At 41.8% G+C, this 6,000-nt stretch overlaps 1 pseudogene; it reads left to right on the forward strand.

Annotated features, from left to right (window-relative positions):
• Positions 1-915: 915 nt before the first annotated feature.
• Positions 916-3,330, forward strand: LOC101013153 (annotated as a pseudogene).
• The last annotated feature ends 2,670 nt before the right edge of the window (positions 3,331-6,000 follow it).

Here is a 6,000-nt window from a genome sequence, read left to right on the forward strand (position 1 = left end):
AAAAATGCAACATTATTAAGCCATTTAAATGAATGATTATTCCAAACGATTGGTAGTAATTCTATCAGGTGTTATTGAGTGAAAATAGAAAAATACAGGGTACAGTGTGAAATATCTTCATGTTTTAAAAAAATCAAAATATGACCAAAATATTCCATATATATGTGTATCATATAAATACATACAAACGTGTAGAGAGTTACATAACTCAAAAGAAGAAAAGGAAGGAACAAACCTTGGTTCTTTAGCATGGGTTAAAGCTTGGTCATGGGCTGGGGAGAAGCTAAGGAGGGAAGGACAGGGGTTTTTGTTGGAGTAGGTGGAAGATTCTGGGGGAGGTAAGACAAAAATTTTTAAGGGAAAGAAAGAAACAGAGATACAGAAAATACAAAAATAAAAGAAAGATGACATCAATACGTAAAGCAGCGTGTATATAATTCCTTTCATGTAATTTGCAAGCATTGTATATGTAGGTTTCTTCAAAGCATAAATACATGGAGGTAAATATTGTGAGCAGCTCCCTAAGTGATGACTATGTGCCTTTGGGATGGAACATCATAGGTGAGCATGATCAGATCATTACTGTTTGTTTTTACTGTTATTTTCCTTGTTAGCCTTTAGTGTTGTTTGACATTTTAAATTACAGATATTCTTTTGAGAAAATTAATACAAAATAGTTTAGATTTCTCCCTCCAGCCATGACCGTATCCAGGAAGAAGGCCAGGGCTGCAGCCTGGCAGGAGCCTCCCTCGGGCAACAGCTCTGCCTACGTTGGGCCCAGGAAATGAAGCAGGCCCCTCCAGCAGGAGGCGCAAGCGGCGGAAGCACTGCAACAGCAGCGGCGTAAGGACAGCAGCAAAGACCTTAAGGACAGTCTGTAGCTCCACTGGGCCCCCGGTGGGGACGGGATCAGGCATGCAGCAAGACCAGCAGCGGCGGGCAAGGCGGGACAGTGTGACCGTGGTCATTACTCAGCCTAAGTACACCAAGAAACACGTCAAACTTGAAGGGTCGAAGTACAACGGGCAAATTTTGATTTGGAGGGCAGCCAACTGGGACTTGATTGGTTGAAAGGAAGTTCCTAAACAGCAAAAGTTGCTTACGGCAATCTCGGTCAGAATTTCTGAGGGGCCTCAGACATATGGGTAGCTGGTAGGGTCCAGGTGTGGGCAGTGGTTTTTGATTAGTGTGCTGCTCACAGCCTCCTCATTACCATACAAGAGAAGCCGTGGAGCTGCCGTGGACAAGAGAAGGGGCATCTGGGACATGACAACACCAAGAGAGTGGAAGCCCCCAGACTCATCAAAGGTTTCAGTCACGAAGTTATCCTGCCAGCAGCATGTGGGCAGAACCACACACTGACCTTGACAGAAACTAGCTCCTTGTTCACATTTGGGGAGAACAAGATGGCGTAGCTGGGCAACCAGACAGATGCTGTCCACAGCTCGGTACAGACAAGGTACAAAGGCCAGCCGATTACCAAAATGGCCTGTGAAGCTGAACTCAGTTTGATAATGGACTGCAAAGGAAACCTCTGTTCCTTTGGGTGCCCTGAATATGGCCAGCTGGGACACAATTGGACGGGAAGTTCATCACCCTGATGCAGCCATTAGAGTATTACTGCAAACTGGTGCCCCTGTGATTGGCTGTCTTCATCCAGAAAGCAAAAGATGGGCAGATTCTGCCTGTAGGAAACGGTTGAATGAGACACAGCCTGTGGCACTAACCACACGCTGGTTCTGGAGTCCCAGAAGCAAACCTTCTCAGGGCTTCATTGGCTATGGCTGGCTGGGCCATGTAGAGCAGAAAATTGAGAATGTTGCCCCTGCCAGGTGAAGCTGTTTGACTTCCCTGGGCGTGGGGTGCCCCAGATCTATGCTGGTTATGATGGCTACACCTGCTCCTTTGCTGACAGTGAAATGGGTGGTCTGTTTTTCTGAGGGGCCAACACCTCTTGTGAGTCTACCATGTACCCAAAAGCAGGGCAGAACCTCTGTGTCTGGAAAATCTGGAGCTGGCTTGTCAGAAGAGCAGCATCATTGCATAACAGCATCACTAGCTGGGGCTTTGTTGCCAACATTCGGGCTATTGGCCTACGGGGACCAGAAACCAAAGTCTTTATAGTCCCCTGTCCAGCCAGAGCCTGTCACAGCAGTTGCCAGTTAGACATTGATCAGCCAGCGGTCAAGTGCATTCTCTGGTCCTTACAAGAAAGATCAGCCCTTTATCTAACAGCTTTTATTGCCTTTAAGCTTCAGTCTTTCTTTCTCTCCCCCGACCCAGACACTGACTAGTACTGGCCAGCCTCTTTCTGAGACTGGGAGTAGTGCTCTTCACTCAGCTGTCTTTAGTCTCCTTTGCTTGGCTGTGGTACCACATAGTTGGGATTATTGAAGAGTCCCCTTCCTCGCTGGTCAGCACTGATGCTGTGACCACTACCTGTGTCCCAGTCAAGTGCCCTGTGCTGGAGCTTGGCACAGTGTGTGCTGTGCAGCATTAGTTACAAGGGGCCCTTTCCGGAACCCTCCACTCACTTGAGCTCAAGAGAGGCAACAGCTCTGGCTGGAGGGTCCTTGTTTCCAGAGGATTTGGACTCGTTTGGGTGCTTTACAATAATTAATTAGTTCAGTGGTGCTTTTCGGGGAGATGGGAATAGAAATTAAGTGTGAGACTTGGGTGGATGGGCAAGTTAAATATTGGTCTTTTCAAGTTATTTATTGCTTTTTTGTTACCATTACCACTTGTCATTGTCTTCATGTTAAAATGCCAAAAACAACTTGGTGGTTGCTTTTTTCCCTATTTTCCACCCAGTCACTCATTATGGTGACTTCTTCCCTTGCGGGGGACTTAGCAGTATCTGTCTGGGCCAGTCCCAAGGCCTTGTGGCAGGAGACCAGCCTGCATCTCTCCAAGACTTAATCTGACTTTGTACTCATCTCTATTGTCCTGTGTTCAATCAGGAGTCCATGGGAGAAGCTTCTGCAACTTCAGAGCTTTGCTAAACTAACCTCATTTGTCCGAATCACCGCAAAACCACCATCTCTGACTCAAACTTCCATGTGAAGGCCTAATTGGTTTCCCTGAACATATCTCTTTCCTGCAACGTGGCTCAGGGATCTGTGTTTCTTGTACCCCGGAGGTCTCCTTTATTGTGTGGTCACCAAGAAAGTTGAGGAGGCAGCACCAAGCACCCAGCCTTTGCAGGAGCTGCCCCTGGGTGGGGCTGGGCTTAGAGCTTCCAGTGGACTCATGGAAAGCTGGCAGCTAGCCTTTTCTGTAACCCTTGCCCAGGACTGGACAGGAAAAGGATATTTCAAGTGAAGAGCGGCTCACCCCCATCCCACTCCTTTTGGCTGATATTTCCAAATGAACTTCCTAATGTGTTAAATCCTTTAGAACAAGGAGTTGGGGGTGGGGGTGGGGGAAGGGGTGGCATGCACTCTTAAAGAAAGCTATACAGTGGCTCTGCTGGGAATATGGCATGGTGCTGACCCCATGAGCATTTGACTGATCTTCTAGTCAGGAAAGAGAATTTGAAAGATGCTTGGAGTGAAGGGGAATTGAAGACAGGGTTGTGATTTGGTCTAAGGCACCGAGTTTAATGGTGTGATTTTCATATATATATATTTTTTCTTGGAGTAAACTTTTGAATAAACATTATTTAAAAAAACAAAAACAGTTTAAAAGGAAAATCAAACACTCTTCATGTGGACCCTATGACTTATTTTAATGTCCTTTCTCTTTTTGTGTCTGTTACTACACAAAAACACACACTGAAAAAGAAATTACCAAAAAAATTAAGTTCATGAGAGTAAGATTATTTTAGTTTTTCCCTTTTTAATTACATTGAAAAAGTAAAACACATACACACACACACACATTTTTGTAGAAAACATGTAATAAGCCCAGCTGTTTTCTCACTCCAAAATATTTTCCCAACAAACAAAACTATATTTTTTACATCACTTCTGTTTGTTCTGAACAATTTATACCTTACCACTCAGCTCTCACATGCCATGCCATTTCTTCAAGTTTTCTTAGTTCTTCCATATACATAATTGATTTTCTTAAAAATCTAAACTCTCATATAAAGTTACTTATACCTATGCTTAGAATTAAAAATATTGTTTTGTACAGCAGTTTGGTCTTTATTTCCTTGCCTAACACTTTCTCTTTGTCCCTGTGGTTTCACCGATCTCTGTACTGAAACTTTCCATCAGTGAGCTCCCTCATGGGGAGTGCTGGCAGATAAGAAAAGAAAAGAAAGCGAAGTAAGGTATTTGTCCTCCTAGTTTCTGCCGTGTGAGGTCATCTCAGGTTGACTGTCTTCTTTGACCTGAGGTCACTGCTGCTCTCCAGACAGTCCCCTCCATAAGCCTCTACCAAAACTTTCTGCAGTTACTTCCTTTATTCCTCACTGTAATCTTGAGTTACTCACTCGGAGATTCCCCTGTATTAGCCCACTACTTTCTAATAAGCAGCTTTGTGAATTAAACATTAGTTTATCCTAATTTGAGTGTGTCATCTCCTTCTTGTGTCCCAAGTGATATGCTTATGTAGGAAATTGTCATTTTTATAATAACACAGACCATATCTTATGCCTCTCCTCATCTTTGTATCTAGAGCAGAGTCCCTTCAATGTAGTAGAGGCTTAATAAATATGTAATCAATTGCATTGGATAACAACTTGAGATCAAAGTATTACTGGGAATGCCATGCATTAAATGTAATTTTAAGAGAGCTGCTGATTTAGTCTTCATTTAAGCAACTGTGCAAACATGTGAAGAGTTTATTTTGACAATGCAATGCCACAAAACTGACAAAATAAGGCAAAGCTACCTGAGACACTTTAAAGAGTTCCTTTTGTAACAACACAAACACAAACTATTGAAATATTATTTCTTAATACATTATCTTTTCCAGCTTTTTAGAGGCATAATTAATAAAAATTATATATATTTAAGGTGTAAAATGTGATGTTTTGATCTGTATATACATTGTGAAATGATTACTACCAGAAAGCCAATTAACACACCCTTCACTTCTCATTGTTAACTCCATGTGTGGGCGATGAGAATACTTGAGATCTATTCTCTTTGTATATTCCAAGTGTGCATTATTAACTAAAGGCACCATGCTGTATATTAGGTCTCCAGAACTTATTTTATGACCAAAAGTTTGTTCATTTGAATAACATCTTCTCATTCCACCACCCCCACCTCCAACCCAAAACTCCCAGCCCCTTATATTCACCCTTCTACTCTCTGTTTCTATTAAGAGAACTTTTTTAGACTCCACATGTAAGTGAGATCAGGCCGTATTTGTCTTTCTGTGTCTGACTTTTTTTCACTTAGCATAACATCTTCCAGCTTCATTCATATTATCCCAAATGGTAGGATTTTCTTCTTTTGAAGTCTGTGGAATATTCCGTTGTGTGTATATACCATTTTTTCTTTATCCACTTATCCATTGATGGACACTTAGATTGATTCCATACCTTTGCCACTGTAAATAATGCTGCAATGAACACGGGAGTGAAATTATCTCTTAACGTACTGATTTCATATCCTTTTGATATATACCCCATAGTGGGATTGCTAGATCATATATGTGGTGTTTCTATTTTTAGTTTTTTGAAGGACCTCCATAATGCTTTCTATAATGGCTGTATTAATTTACATTCCCACCAACATGGATGAGCGTTACCTTTTCTCCTCATCCTCACCAAGACTTATTTTTCATTCTACTGATAATAGTCATCCTTACAGGTGTAAGCTGATATCTCGTTGTGGTTTAAATTTGCACTTCAATGATAATTAGTGATGTTGAATAGCTTTTCATATGCCTACTGGTCCTCTGTATGTTTTCATTAGAAAAATTTCTTTTTGGGTCATTTGCACATTATTTAATTGGAATTTTTTAGTTACTTGCTGTTGAGTTGTATGAGTTTCCTACATATTTTAGTGAACTTTTATGAGATAAATTATTTGAAAATATTTT

This window comes from Papio anubis, chromosome 2, assembly GCF_008728515.1.
Source record: "Papio anubis isolate 15944 chromosome 2, Panubis1.0, whole genome shotgun sequence".
Lineage (NCBI taxonomy): Eukaryota > Metazoa > Chordata > Mammalia > Primates > Cercopithecidae > Papio > Papio anubis.